Here is a 16,284-nt window from a genome sequence, read left to right as displayed (position 1 = left end):
CTTGTCAATGGCACCCCTAAAGCCAGGCAGTGAACGCGTCCCCCTGCCCAGCCTCCCACCTCTCGGACTCTCTGGGTCCCGGCGCCAGTCTTGGGGACAGTGAGGAAGAGGTGAGGGGTGAGGCAGGGGTTGTTAATAATCCCTGCTTCCAACTTCCTCCCTCCCTTCCCAGCCCAGGCTACTTCCTTCCACCTGAGTTGGCTACTTCTCCAGGAAATAATTGCCCTTTTCAGGCTTCTCTCCGAGCAGAAAGAAAGGTCTGGATTCTCCTCCTTTCAGAATCCACCCTATTCTATGGTTTTCCTAATAACTGCTTAGCATCTCTAAAGCCCTTAAATTCTCTCCTTCTGCTCTCAGGTTGCAGTTTACATAAGAATCCCCCTGGGGAGTTGGTCAGAGATGCAGATCTCTGCTCTGCCCCTGGAGTTTGTCCAGGAGTTTGCTTAGTGAATAAAACTCTCCCTGAGAGTCAGATGATTTTACCTTTTTGAATGGCTTGCACTTTTTACCTTGAGCTTGGGGTAGTTTGGGCAAAAGTTTTGTAAACATTGGTGAAAAATCCTGGGGGAGGAAAGAACAGCCAGACCAGAGCTGGAGTTCTTCTACAGAGTCACATAGTGTCGTGAACCACAAAGATGAGACCAGGTCAGTTGTGATGGGATGGAGGCTGAGCCCCATTTACATTCCAGTGAGTGTCTGGAAAGGTGTCTACTGTGATGTTTTTATGGCATCCTGCAGTCTTTCAACTTTCCCCTTACTAATTCTTTCTAAAAGCTCTGCAAGACCCCACCTACCAGAGTTGCTCTGGCTTTTCCCACCGTGAGCCTACAGAGGCAGGAAATCCACACCGGAAGCAATGTCAGGGCATACAGCAGGGTAGAGCCCCCTACCCAGCCAGAGAGCTCCAGCCCAGAGCAGGAGGCAAGGTTCACGGTTCTGATTCCTGCTTCCTCCCCCCCAGGGCTGGGAACATCTCAGTTAGGAGAAAGGAGTCAGGTCCCATTATCTTGTGGATAGCACACCCTGAGGGCAGATGAATGAAAAGGCTCTTCACTTTCTCCCCTCCTCCATCCCCCTGTGCCCTATAAATGTGTCCTTTGGGGTTTCAAAGGACTGGCTGTCAGATCTCGAAGAAGCAGGACCCTGCAGGTGACATACCACAAAATTGAATGAAAGGACAAAAGGCCTTTAAAAGGGGGAGAAAAAATAGGAAGCCCAAATGGGGAGAGCCATCTTGGATGGAGGCTAGGAGACGCTGTGATAGGCCTTTGAGGGTCTAAAATTGGAGTCTCACAGCAATTCCAGAAATTCAGAAAACCTGGGTGGGACTGCGGATCTCTAGTGGGATAGGATGGTGAAGTGATTCCCAAACTTAAAAAAATCTCAGGATCTCTTATACTCTTAAAAGTTATAGAGACAGAGCACAGAGAACTTCTAGGACACTACTCTGTATGATACAGTTATGGGTGGATGGGGGGAAGACTTTCCTTCTATCATCCTATGTTCAAGAGCTGGGTCTATGAAATAAACTGACAACAGGCAGATTAACAGGAGAAAAGGTATACACATGTATTAATTTTTAATATCATATGCACAGGGACATCACAGGAAGAAAAGAGAATACCTCAAAAAGCAGTGATATTTGAGAGTTGTTATAACATCTTTATTGGGAGGATGTAGGCTGTTTAGAGAAAAGTAAATAATTTTTAGAAAAGATGAATGGGCCCTTAGAAGAATAGATGGGAGATATGAAAATGTAGGGGAGCAAAATTTGCCACCCCAAATATGTCTCTTTGGCATGGGAATTATTTCAAGCTGAAAACAAACATGGCCCCAAAACCTCAGGAAGAAACTTTGACATTTCCCCCTGCCTAAAATAATTGATACAGAGAGCCTGTTCCAGGAAAGGAACTATCACCGCAGATAACTATAGTATTATATGAATCAGGCTTGGTAGACAAAGAGGAACTTAGTAGTTGGTGCTGAAAATCCCCTCTGTCTCATTGTCTGTGCTTGGCCCCCAGCAAACACTTGTTTACCAAACACTGGCTTTTCCATCTCTTTGTGAATTGTCTTCCTCCCTTCTGAAGTCCCAGAACACTACCACCAACATCCTTTGTGTCTTTAGCTGAAGATGGTACTTTAAGGGGAGGGTTTTGGCCATTTTGGCAAGTTACACAGTTTTCCTGGGTGTCTCCCATGTGCAGATGTTATTAAACTTTTGTTTGATTTTTCCTGTTAACCTGTCTCCTGTCAATTTAATTCTTAGAGCAGCCAGAAGAAACTAGAAGGAAAAAATTTCCTTCCCAGCAATAGTTTGTGACAGAATTTGTCTGAGTGTGATAAAATCCAATCTTTCCTGGCTGTGAAACTACCTGGGAGGGGATTTATGACAAGTGAATTCCTTTTGCCTCCAAAGGAGGTGACAGATAAGGGGAGTTCAGAGAAAGCCTCTCCCTGCATTTGCTGTTTTTCCAAGTGCCTTCAGCTCAAAATAGTCAGTATGCCAAAGCAGCATATTTTAGGTTATGTCTTCAATTTCTTCAGTATAATAATTGATACATGTCATTATACATTTTGTCCAAAAAACTAGAATGTACACCACCAAGACAGTGAACTAATGTAAACTATGCACTTTGGGTGATTATGATGTGTCAATGTAGGTTCATCAATTATAGCAAATGTACCAGTCTCTGGGGGATATTGATAATAGGGGAGGCTGTGCATGTGTGAGGTCAGGGGGCCTATGGGAAATCTCTACTTTCTGCTCAATTTGGCTGTAAAACTAAAACTGCTCTAAGGACTTCCCTGGTGGCACAGTGGATAAGACTCTGTGATCCCAATGCAGGGGGCCCGGGTAAGTCTATTAACAAAAAAAGTTATCGAGGATTCCAAAGAGCTTTTGTTTGTGTGTACTATATCTATTCATTTTTACCATATTAAAAATTTTTTTTTTTTAATTTATATATATATTTATTTATTTTTGGCTGCGTTGGGTCTTCATTGCTGTGCCGCGGGCTTTCTTTAGTTGCAGTGAGCAGGGGCTACTCTTTGTTGCGGTGCGCAGGCTTCTCGTTGCAGTGGCCTCTCCTGTTGCGAAGCACGGGCTCCAGCCACACAGGCTTCAGTAGTTGTGGCTCTCGGGCTCTAGAGTGCGGGCTCGGCAGTTGTGGCACACAAGCTCAGTTGCTCTGCGGCATGTGGGATCTTCCCCGACCAGGGCTCGAACCTGTGTTCCCTGCATTGGCAGGCAGATTCTTAATCACTGTGCCACCAGGGAAGCCCCATATTTAAAATTAAAACTGAGAAATTTTTATGTACTTATTAATTTAATATTCAAAATATTTATTCATTAATTTAGAAATAACAATAATAAGCTCATGACCTATTAATGTTAATGGCACAGTTTATGATAAATAACTATGTATTCAGCTGTTTGCATCCACGGGTCCAGCATCCGTGCATCCATGGGTCCAGCATCTGTGCATTCAGCCAACTGTGAATAGAAAATATTCTTCCCTGGGGAATTCCCTGGCGGTCTAGTGGTTAGGATTCTGTGCTTCCACTGCAGGGGGCACGGGTTCAATCCCTGGTTGGAGAACTAAGATGCCTCATACCGTATGGCTTGGTAAGAAGAAAAAAAATCCTCCCCCCCCAAATTCCAGAAATTTCTAAGAAACAAAACTTGAATTTACTGGGAGCTGGCAACTATTTACATAGCATTTACATTGTATTAGGTATTATAAGTAATCTAGAGATGATTTATAGTATATAGGAGAATGTGCTTAGGTTTTATGCAAACACTCCCGCCCACCTTTTTTTTTTTTTTGGCAGCCTGCAGCTTGCAGGATCTTAGTTCCCCCACCAGGGATTGACTGTTTTTTCTCCATTGTATATTCTTGCCTCCATTGTCATAGATTAATTGACCATAGGAGCATGGGCTTATTTCTGGGCTCTCTATTCTGTTTCGTTGATCTATGGGTCTGTTTTTGTGCCAGTACCATATTATTTTGATTACTATAGTTTTATAGTATAGTCTGAAGTCAGGGAGTGTGATACCTCCAGCTTTGTTCTTTTTTCTCAAGATTGCTTTGGCTATTTGGGGTCTTTTGTGGTTACATATAAATTATAAGATTATTTGTTTTAGTTCTGTGGAGAATGCCATTGGTAGTTTGATAGGGAGTGCATTAAATCTGTAGATTGCTTTGGGTAGTATGTACATTAAAAAAATATTCTTCCAATTCATGAACATGGAACATCTTTCCATTTCTTTGTATCACTTCAATTTCCCTCATCAGTGTTTTACAGTTTTCAGAGTATAGATCTTTCACCTCCTTGATTAAATTTATTCCTAGGTATTTTATTCCTTTCAATACAATTGTAAATGGGATTGTTTTCTTGAATTCTCCTTCTGACAGTTCATTTTTAGTGTATAGAAAAGCTACAGATTTCTGTACGTTAATCTTGTATCCTATGACTTTACTGAAGTTGTTTATTAGTTCTAATAGTTTTTTGGTGGCAACTTTAGGGTTTTATATATAGTATCATATCATTTGCATAGTGACAGTTTTACTTCTTCCCTTGCAATTTGGATACCTTTTATTTTTTCTTATCTGATTACTGTGGCTAGGACTTCCAATACTATGTTAAATAGAAGTGGTAAGAGTGGGCATCCTTGTCTTATTCCTGATTTTAGAGGAAATGCTTTCAGCTTTTCACTGAGTATGATGTTAGCTGTGGGTTTGTCATTAATGGCCTTTATCATGTAGAGATATGTTCCCAGTAACAACTTTGATGAGAGTTTTTATCATGAATGGATGTTGAATTTTGTCAAATGCTTTTTCTGCATTTATTGAGATGATCATGTGATTTTTATCCTTCCTTTTGTTAAAGTGGTATATCACATTGATTGATTTGTGGATACTGAACCAGCCTGCATCCGTGGAAATCTCACTTGATCATGGTGTATGATCCTTTTTATGTATTGTTTGCTAATATTGTGTTGAGTATTTTTGTGTCTATATTCATCAGAGATATTGGCCTGTACTTTTTTTTTTTTTTTTTTTAGTGTCTTTTTCTGGCTTTGGTATCAGGCTAATGGTGACCTTGTAGGATGAATTTGGGAGAGTCCCCTCCTCTTCAATTTTTGGAATGGTTTGAGAAGGATAGGCATTAGCTCTTCTTTATATGTTTGGTAAATTCCTTGTGAAGCCATCAAGTCCTGAACTTTTGTATGCTGGGAATTTTTTTTTTTTTTTTTACAAATTCAATTTCACTACTAGTGATCATTTTGTTCAGATTGTCTATTACTTCATGATTCAGTCTTAAAGGCTGTATTTTAAAAATTCTATTTATTTTTTCTTATCTTTGGCTGTGTCGGGTGTTAGTTGCGGCATGCGGGATCTTTTGTGGCAGTGTGCGGGCTCTTCGCTGTGGTGCACGGGCTTCTCTCTAGCTGTGGCGTGCAGATTTTCTCTCTCTAATTGTGGCACGCAGGCTCCAGGGCGTGTGGGCTCTGTAGTTTGCAGCATGAGGGCTCTAGTTGAGGCACATGAGCTCAGTAGTTGTGGCATGTGGGCTTAGTTGCCCCGCGACATGTGGGATCTTAGTTCCCTGACCAGGGATGAAACCCGCATCCCCTGCATTGTAAGGCAGATTCTTTACCACTGGACCACCAGGGAAGTCCCAAAGGCTGTATTTTTCTAAATATTTGTCCATTTCTTCTAGATTGTACAATTTATTGGCATACAACTATTTGTAGTATTCTCTTACGATTTTTTATATCTCTGTGATATCTTGCCTTTTTAAAAATTTCTCCTCTTTAATTTTTTATTTTGTTTATTTGGGTCTTCTGTCTTTTTTTCTTGATAAGCATAGCTAAAGGCTTATCAATTTTGTTTATCTTTTCAAAAACCCAGCTCTTGGTTTCATTGTTTTTTTTTTAAATAAATTTATTTATTTATTCATTTATTTTTGGCTGTGTTGGGTCTTTGTTGCTGTACACGGGCTTTCTCTAGTTGTGGTGAGCAGGGGCTGCTCTTCATTGTGGTGCGTGGGCTTCTTATTGTGGTGGCTTCTCTTGTTGCAGAGCATGGGCTCTAGTTGCATGGGCTTTAGTAGGTGTGGCACGCGGGCTCAGTAGTTGTGGCTCGTGGGCTCTAGAGTGCAGGCTCAGTAGTTGTGGCGCACGGGCTTAGTTGCTCCGCAGCATGTGGGATCTTCCTGGACCAGGGCTTGAACCCGTGTTCCCTGCATTGGCAGGTGGATTCTTAACCACTGCACCACCAGGGAGGCCCCATTGATCTTTTCTAATGTTTTTTGATCTCTATTTTATTTATTTTCTCTCTGATCTTTATTATTTCCTTCTTTCTGCTGACTTTCAGATTTGTTTGTTCTTCTCTTGTAATTCCTTTAGATAGTAGGTTAGGCTGCTTTTTGATATTTTTCTTGTTTCTTGATGTAAGCCTATATAGCTATAAATGTCCCTCTTAGAACTGCTTTTGCTGCGTCCCATAGATTTTGGAAAGTTGTGTTTTTATTTTCATTTGTCTCAAGGTATTTTCAGATTTCCTCTTTAATTTCTTCATTGACTCATTGATTTTTTTAGTATCATGTTGTTTAGTCTCCATGTGTTGGTGTTTTTCCCACTTTTCTTCCTGTAATTGGTTTCTAGTTTCATACTGTTGTGGTCAGAAAAATTTCTTGATATAATTTCTTTCCTCTTAAATTTGTTCAGACTTGTTTTGTGACGTAGCATATGATCTATCCTGGAGAATGGTCCTTGTGCATTTGAAAAGAATGTATTCTGTTGTTTTTTGGAAGATATCTATTAAGTTCAGCTGGTCTAATGAGGCATTTAAGATTACTGTTTCTTTATTGATTTTCTGTCTGCGTTATTTGTCCATTGATGTAAATGGGGTATTAAAATCCCCTACTATTATTGTATTATTGTCAATCTCTTCTATTATGTTTGTTAATACTTGCTTTATATATTTAGGTGCTCCTATATTAGGTACACATATGTTAACAAGCATTATATCCTCTTCTTGTATGGATCCCTTTATCATTATATAATGCCTTTCTTTGTTACTTGTTATAGACTTTATTTTAAAGTCTATTTTGTCTGATACGAGTATTGCTACCCCTGCTTTCTTGTCGTTTTCATTTGCATGAAATATCTTTTTCCATCCTCTTACTTTCAGTCTCTTGGTGTCTTTAGCTCTGAAGTGAATCTCTTGTAAGCGCAAATAGATGAGTCATGTTTTTTTTTTTTTTTTAATTATGTATTTATTTATTTATTTATTTATTTTGGCTGTGTTGGTACTTCGTTTCTGTGCGAGGGCTTTCTCTAGTTGTGGCAAGCGGGGGCCACTCTTCGTCGCCGTGCGCGGACCTCTCACTATCGCGGCCTCTCTTGTTGCGGAGCACAGGCTCCAGACGCGCAGGCTCAGTAGTTGTGGCTCACGGGCCCAGCTGCTCCGCGGCATGTGGGATCTTCCCAGACCAGGGATCGAACCCGTGTCCCCTGCATTGGCAGGCAGACTCTCAACCACTGCGCCACCAGGGAAGCCCGAGTCATGTTTTTTTTATCCAATCAGCCACTCTATGTCTTTTGATTGGAGCATTTAGTCCATTAACATTTAAAGAGATTATTTATAGGTATTTACTTATTGCCATTTTGTTACTTGTTTTCTGGTTCTTTTTATAGTTCTTCTCTGTCCTTTTCTTCTTTTAGTTTCTTCCCTTGTGGCTTGATTATTTGCTGCAGTGGTATGCTCTCTAGTTTTTGTATATCTATTGTAGGTTTTTGATTATTGGTTACCACATGGTTTGTATATGTTCTTATTACTTATTATAATAAGTATAAGCATTCTTATTACTAAGACCTATAACTTTGTCTACTTGTTTTAAACTGTTAGTCATTTAAGTTCAAACACATCCTAAAAGATCTACCTATTTTTTACTCCCCTCTGCCACATTTTGTGTTTTTGCTGTCATATTTGATATCTTCATATTATCCTTTCACTGTTTATTGTATAGTTGATTTTACAATTTTTTTTGTCTTTGTAATAGCTTATTTAAGTGGTTGATCTACAGACTTTACTGTATATGTGCCTTTACTAGTGAGACTTTTCCTTTCCTATAGACTCTCACTCTTGTTATAGCCTTTTCTTTTCCACTTACAGAAGACCCTTTAACATTTCTTTTAGGGTAGGTTTAGTATTGATGAAATCTTTTCGTTTTTGCTTATCTGAGAAGTTCTTTATTTCTCCTTTAATTCTAAATAATTATCTTGCTGTGTAGAGTGTCCTAGGTTGCAGAATTTCCCCATACAGCACTTTAAATAAATCATGCCACTCCCTTCTGGCCTGCAAAGTTTCTGCAGACAAACCAGTTAATAGCCTTGTGGGAGTTTCCTTGTATCTGAGTCTTTGTTTTTCTCTTGTTGCCTTCAGAATTTTTCTCTTTATCCTCAACTTTTGCCATTTTAATTATGATATGTTTTTGTGTGGGTCTGTTTGGGTTCATCTTGTTTGGGACCCTCTGTGCTTCCTGTACATGGATATCTTCTTCAGGTTCAGGAAGTTTTCAGCCATAATTTCATCAAATACATTTTTGATCCTTTTCTCTGGGTCTTCTCCTTCTGTGATTCCTATAATGTGAATGTTGGTATGCTTCATGTTGTCCCAGAGGTCCCTTAAACTATTCTCATTTTTAAAAATTTGTGGGGTTTTTTTTGTTCTGATTGGATTATTTCCATTATTCTATCTTCCAGATCACTTATACATTCTTCTGTATCACCTAGCCTCCTATTAATTTCTTTTAGTGTGTTTTTCATTTCAGTTATTGTATTCTTCAGTTTTGACTGTTTTTTTTTTTTTCATTTTCTAGTTCCTTGTTAGCATTCTCACTGTGTTCATCTATTCTTTTCCCTAATACAGTTAGCATTCTTATTAATAATGCTTTGAACTCTTATCTGGTAAATTATTTATTTCTGTTTCATTAGTTCTTTCAGAGATTTTCTCTTGTTCTTTCATTTGAAAAAAATTCCCCTGTCTTCTCATTTTGCCTAATTTCTCTATGAAATCAGGTGAAATAGTTACCTATTTAGGTCTTGAAGGGATGTTCTTGTGTGGGAGTGTCCCTGTACAGTCTGTGAGTGCCCAGTGGCTTTGGTGGTAGAGCTTGATCTGATGTGAGAATGAGTCATGTCTTCCCCACAGAGTGTGCCGGCAACTCTCATCTTGGTAGGAAGTGAGGCTGGAGATGGAGGGGCTAGAGCCAGAGCCAGGTGTGTGGGGCTTCTACTCTGCTCAGTGGCCAGCACCACCCTATTGGGGGCAGGGGTGGGTCACAAGTTACTGGAGCAAAAGCTCTGAGGGCTGGGTCTGAGCCCTCTTAATGTGCACTGCCCAGTACTGGCACCCTCACTCCAGAAGGGAGCAGTGCTGGAGCAAGTGGGGCTTGAGTGGGCACTTGACGTGGGTAGGGGAGCGGGCTGTGGTGGTCCTAGCCCCAGTCAGTGCCCTGGACCTCTCCTGATTTGCTGCCTCTGTAATGCCAGCAATGGCTCCCCTTGGCTGCTGCCCTCAGGCTAGTGTTGAGCTGTGCTATGGAGCAATAGGGGCTGGAGTGGGTGCTCAGCTCAGGCTGGTGCACATGCTGGGGTGGTCATGGGAGAACGGCCAGAGTCCCCGGTAGTTTCAATCTGCTTCCTCTGCCTTGTGTTGGGAGTGAGCAAATGTGTGTGTGCTCTTCACGAGCAGAGTCCAGGTTTCTTACAGCCCTCCTGTTAGTCCCATTGGTTTTCAAACCAGCTACGGGGATTTGTCTTCCCTGTGTTGGAACCCAGGCCTGGGACATTCAATATGTGGCTCGAGCTACTTGTTTCCTAGGGAGGATCTCCAAGACTGTATAATCACCCTCCTCCTCTGTGTCCCCTCCCAGGGGTGCATGTCCTGACCTTATCACTTCTCTTCCCTTCCTACCCAATTCTGTGTGAATCTTTCTTATAGCCCTGGTTGTGCAAGAGTCTTTCTGACCATCTTCAGTTTGTTTTCAGTGGGAATGCTCTGTATGTAGATATATTTTTGATGTGTAGGAGGTGAGCTCCATGTCCTCTTACTCCCCTCCACGGAAATTTACATTTATAAAGGAAATTTCCATTTGTAGAGCTATCTCCCTCCCCTTTGCCAGGAAGAGGAGGACTCTTAACAGTTCTTACCAATGGAGAGGGCAGCAACTTAAATCTGCATAACAAACATTACTAAACAGCCCTTGTTTATCATACTTCTCCTGGTCACTTTCCCATTACTTCCCTAACATGCTCAAAAGCCACCCAAAACACTTTTGCCTTTGTTTAACCTAAATTGGTATATTAAGCCCAAATCCCAACCACCCATTTGAGTTACTCAATACTGAGTACTCAATACCTGTGAATCCATGTGCAATGCACATGTTAATAAACTTCTGTTTGTTTTCTCCGCTTAATTTGTCTCTTACCAGTCTAGTTTATAGCCCCCCAGCTGAACAATCTAAAATGGGTAGAGGAAAGGGATTTTTCCCCTCCTCTACACCCTCAGTTGACACCCCCCCCAACCATTTTTCTGTAAAATTTATATTTCTTGTTAACACTTCAGGAGCTGTGTTTATTTGAACTTTACTTGGGCTGTACTGGTAAACACATAATAACAACACATTTATTTGACATTTATGGAGCTCTAATTGTATGCAAGAAACTGTGCTAGATGCTGGAGCTACAGCAGTAAATGGGGGAGATGAAGTTCTGTCCTCATGGAGTGTATAGTCCAGGAGAAGTGAAAAATTCTAGACTAGTGAATCCCCATTGCCATCAGTGCTGGGAAGGAGAAACGAGGTGCTGTGAGATTATGGAACAATCAATGGTGTCCAGGTCAAGAGGCTGAGTGCAGAAGGGGTCAGCCAGGTTGTGCCGAGAACACTTTTCAGGTAAAATGAATGCCCCAAGCAGAAAAGTGGATAATAAGGACAAAAATGGATTCAGTGCTGGCCAAGTCTCAGAACCACGTGAAACAGCGTAGCGTCTTTAGGGAGCTGGGGATTTGGACTTGTAGCCAAATGTTGAGAGCGAAGGGTGAGAAAAGCTTAATTATACTGTGGTGTCAGTGCAGGGTTAGGTCAGGGAAGTTCACTTTTTATGCTATGATACTTGGACTTGGTCTTGTCTGACCTGGTCCTGCTAAGGTTTTATAGAGGTAAAGATCATATTTATACTTTTGGAAGCTCACTCTGGAGGCAGCATGGGTGATGAGCTAAAAGAAAGGGAGGGAGGTGGAAGCAAGAAAGCTTCTGCAATAATACAGGTAAGAAATGATGTAGACCTGAATTAGGGATGGGTAGGAGGGCAGATTTTAGGAATGTTTGGTGAAGCATTTGAGGAGAACTGCTGATAAACTGGCAAAATGAATTCCAGCAGGATCAGGTGGATATGCTGTGAACAGTTTGGCTCTAGGTGGCACCATTCACATCACATTGTGGTTGTTGTAATCTTCATCAATAGTAATGCTGAGAGTTGTGCAGTGCACAGCCTGGGCAGCCTTACACAGCAACCCTGACTCTAAATTGATTTACTTCTATTACTTTTGAACCTTGGAGATTTTAAACTTTTCTTTCTCTTCTGGTTTTATTTCATACACTTTCTTTTGGAAAAATCTCAGCATTGAAGGAAGGGGTAGGAAGTTAATGTAACTGGGCAGTGGCACTCTTTTATCTTTCTGTATAATTTAACTACTTTTCCACTTAACATGGCAGAAATTGGAGCTAAAAACTTTGGGGTCAAGATGTGGCATTACCAATGCTCCCACATATCATAGAAACACAAGTGGAAATAGAGGCTTGTCTTGCACTAATATTTCTAACTGGATAGAGCCTCAATGGGCCTGACTTTTCTTTTTAGAGCAGAAGAAAGTCTTTGCGAGCCAATTTTCCTGTTGGGTACAGGTGTTTTCCTCAACAGTTTAAATAAGTCTTCAGTAGACAGCTCAAAAAATCTGTTCTGGTTTATTGGCTTAAACTCTCTGGTTCTGGATTATTATTTCTCTTATATAAGAATAGAAACATTCTATTTTGTTTTTAATTGCTGAACATTTGTACCCTTTTACCAATATCACGCCATTTCTCCTACCCCGCAGTCCCTGGCAACCACCTTTCTACTGTTTCTATGAGTTTGACTTTTTTTAAAAAAACTTATGTATTCATTTATTTATTTATTTTTAGATTTCACATATAAGTGATACCATGCAGTATTTGTCTTTCTCTGTATGGCTTCTTTTACTTAGTGTAATGCCCTCCAGGTTTATCCATATTGTTGAAAATGACAAGATTTTCTTCTTTTCTTAAGGCTGATAAATATTTCATTATATCCATATCTAAGTAAAGATATAGCTATAGATATATCTCACATTTTCTTTATCCATTCATCCATCAACAGACCCTGAGGTTGTTTCTATATCTTGGCTACTGTAAATAATGCTGCAATGAGTATAAAGGGCATATATTTCTTTGAGATAACAGTTTTGTTTCCTTTGGCTATATCCCCAAAAGTAGGATTGATGGATCATGTGGTAATTCTATTTTTAATTTCTTGAGGCACCTCCATACTGTTTTCCATGGTGACTGTACCAATTTACAATCTCACCAGTAGTGTACAAGGAATTCCTTTTCTTGACATACTCACCAGCATTTGTTATCTCTTGTCTTTCTGATGAGAGCCCTTCTAACAGGTGTGATGTGATATCGCATTGTGGTTTTAATATTCATTTTTATGATGATTAGTATGTTGAGCACCTTTTCATGGACCTTGTGGTCATTTTCATGCCTTCTTTGGAAAAAAGTCTACTTAAGTCCTTTGCCAATTTTTAATTGCATTATTTACTTTTTGCTATTGAGGTGTATGAGTTCCTTGTATATTTTGGATATGAACCCCTTATCAGATAAGTGGTTTGCAAATATTTTCTTCTCCTTTGCTGTGTAGAAGCTTTTTAGTTTGATGTGGTCCCATTTGTTTTTTACTTCTGTTACCTTTTCTTTTAGTGTGAAATCCAAAAGAATCATCACTAAGACTAATGTCAAGGAGCTTACTGCCTATGTTTTCTTCTAGGAGTCTTATAGTTTGAGGTCTTAGGTTCAGTTATTTAATCCATTTTGAGTTGTTTTTGTGTGGTGTAAGGCTTTCATTCTTTTTTTGGTGTATGGTGTACACTTTCATTCTTCTGCATGTGGCTGTCCAGTTTTTGCAATACCATTTATTTAAGAGACTATCCTTTTCCTATTGTATATTCTTGGCTCCTTTGTTGTAAATTAATTGGCCAAATATGTGGTGCTTTATTTCTGGGCTCTCAATTCTGTTCCATTGATCTATGTGTCTCTGTTACGTCAATACCATACTGTTTTGATTGCTTTGTAGTACAGTTTGAAATTAGGAAGTGTTATGCCTCTTGCTTTGTTCTTCTTTCTCAAGATTGCTTTGGCTATTCAGGGTCTTTTGTAGTTCCACACAAATTTTAGGATTGTTTATTCTATTTCTGTGAAAAACGCCATTGGAATTTTGATAGGAATTGCATTGAACCTGTAGGTCACTTTGAGTACTGTAGACATTTTAACAATATTAATTCATCCAATCCATGAATATAAAATACCTTTTCATGTATGTGTATTTTCTTCAATTTCTTTCATCAATGTCTGAAAGTTTTCAGTATACAGATCATTCACCTTGATTCAGTTTATTCCTAAGCATTTTATTTCTTTTTGATGCAATTGTAAATGTGATTGCTTTCTTAATTTCTCTTTCTGATAGTTCATTGTTGGTGTTTAGAAACACAACTGATTTTTTTCATATTGATTTTGTATCCTGCAGCTTTACTGAAATGGTTTATTAGTTCTAACAGTTTTTTGGTGGAGTCTTTAGGGTTTTGTATCTATAATATCTTGCCATCTGCAAATAGTGACAGCTTTACTTCTTCCTTTCTGATTCCGATGCCTTTTCTTTTTTTCTTGCCTAATTGCTCTGGCTAGGACTTCTAATATTATGTTGAATAAAAGTGGAGAGAGTGGGCATCCTTGTCTTGCTCCTGATCTTAGAGGAAAAGCTCTTAGCGTTTCACTCTTGAATATGTTAGCTATGGGCTTGTCATATATGGCCTTTGTTATGTTGAGCTATATTCCCTCTATACCCAGTTTGTTGAGAGCTGAAACATTTTATCTTAAATAATACGTCCAGGGAAACTGGACCAGGTGAGCTCAGATTGTTTCTGTAGCAAACATCAGGATATAAGTGAGCTCAGTTTTATAAATTCCCAGGGGCCACTAATTGGGATCTTTAAAATGTCATGGTTAATTAAGTCAAGCCAAGGATCTGAAGCCATTTCTTACTCTAATAGTAGTATACACAGAAAGACAGTCATGAAGTCATAGTTTTGAACAGCAGGGTAAATTTATATGAAATTTCATACCTGTGCCCCTCCTCCTTTTTCTGGTATGTAGCTGTTTTCATTTGCAAAAGATAAATCCATGCCAAGAATTCAACTGGACATGACCTAAAATTACTTTAATCTTAGCATGTACCTTGGAGGTATGAAGTCCGCTTTCCTTGGCAATCGTGTATAGCCAATCCACACAGACTTCACATGTATGAACAGGGGTCTTTCTTCAGAAGTAGCAATGAGGTTTATTAGAATATCGAGTCAGGTATAGCTTGAGAAACCTATGATAAACCTATTATTTAATACAAACTGTCAAACATAAGGTTGGCTTATTAGTTTTAGAAGCTATGCAGAAGATGGAGTAAAATACAAGTACTGTAAGGGGCAAGAAAAATTGTTCCAGGGAATCAGAAGCCATCACCAAGATAACCAAAATAAGTGTTTTGACTAAGTTTGAGGTTGAGTAGAGGATGTCATAAATCATACTTTGGGGGAAAATCCCAAATCTGAATACGAAATTATGCTGCGCATGTGATAGTATTTGTCATGTGTTTGCTTTGCACATGGCCCAGGTGCCACAGGTTAGGTTCTCCATTTTACAGACAAGAAAACTGAGGCTAGTGTCAACAAACAAGTTAAGTGGCAGAGTTTGGATCAAATTTTTTAAACTCTGATTTAAAAAACCCCCAAAAAACTCAGGCTCTCTTTTACATACCCCAGTGCTTTTCTGTATCTTCACAAAGAGGTAAATAAATCATTCTGGATAGTTTTATTTTCTAGTGGCAAAGGGGCTATCCACTCAGGAAGCGAAACATAATAGAATGCTTTCTAAAATTATGTAATATATTTTCTTGCCCCCTTAACATTATTATGCTAAATAATACTGGACATTTACAATGTATTCCTGAGAATTCATCCTTAATACAGGTGATACCATAGGTGAGATGATGCTCCCAGGGTCCGAGGTATGGGGGGCACTGGCCGCACACCATGGTGCTTTTCCAGTTTGCTTGTCAGAGCATGATTTTTTTTTTTTTTAATTTTATTATTTATTAATTTATTTATTTATGGCTGTGTTGGGTCTTTGTTTCTGTGCAAGGGCTTTCTCTAGTTGTGGCGAGCGGGGGCCACTCTTCATTGCGGTGCACAGGCCTCTCACTATCGCGGCCTCTCTTGTTGCGGAGCACAAGCTCCAGACGCGCAGGCTCAGTAGTTGTGGCTCACGGGCCCAGTTGCTCCGCGGCATGTGGGAATCTTCCCAGACCAGGGCTCGAACCCGTGTCCCCTGCATTGGCAGGCGGATTCTCAACCACTGCGCCACCCGGGAAGCCCAGAGCATGATTTTTATTCCTCCCCCAGCTGCTGTTCTTGTGCTTGCAGTCTTTTCGCTGCCTTAAATGGGAATCTTCCAGGGTCTTAGAATCTAAATAATTAAACCAGTTAGAATTGTATGTAAATAGAAGTAAATAGGCCTGAAAGGCTGCACAAGGAAAAGATTAAGAGCACAGTCCCTAATTTCCATTTTCATGTTACCACAGCCCAATTAAATACTTCCTTAAATTTTACGTTGTGTCCCAGATAGGAGAGCGCACCACTTAAGTGAGTTCTAGGTAAATGAGGGACAACGAAACTTTCATTAGAAGCAAGAGATACATATACACACACACGATTTATTTTTTCACTGGTACTGACCTACCCCACTTAAAAATTTCCGCTGGACTAAAAAATAATTTATTTTTGAAAAAGGACTATATTTTAAATATTCATTTAGCATTTGTTTATATTGTTCTATTGTTAAGAGTTTTTTCCACAGTGCAGTGTGTTT

General features: G+C 39.7%; 1 long non-coding RNA gene across 3 annotated transcripts in view; it reads left to right on the top strand.

The window, feature by feature from the left end:
- LOC130708437 (uncharacterized) overlaps nucleotides 1-16,284 on the top strand; it is a 147,530-nt gene that overhangs the window by 23,248 nt on the left and 107,998 nt on the right. The window lies entirely within an intron of this gene.

The sequence above is a fragment of the Balaenoptera acutorostrata genome, chromosome 6, assembly GCF_949987535.1.
Source record: "Balaenoptera acutorostrata chromosome 6, mBalAcu1.1, whole genome shotgun sequence".
Classification (NCBI taxonomy): Eukaryota; Metazoa; Chordata; class Mammalia; order Artiodactyla; family Balaenopteridae; genus Balaenoptera; species Balaenoptera acutorostrata.
This window is presented reverse-complemented; position numbering and strand designations above follow the sequence as displayed.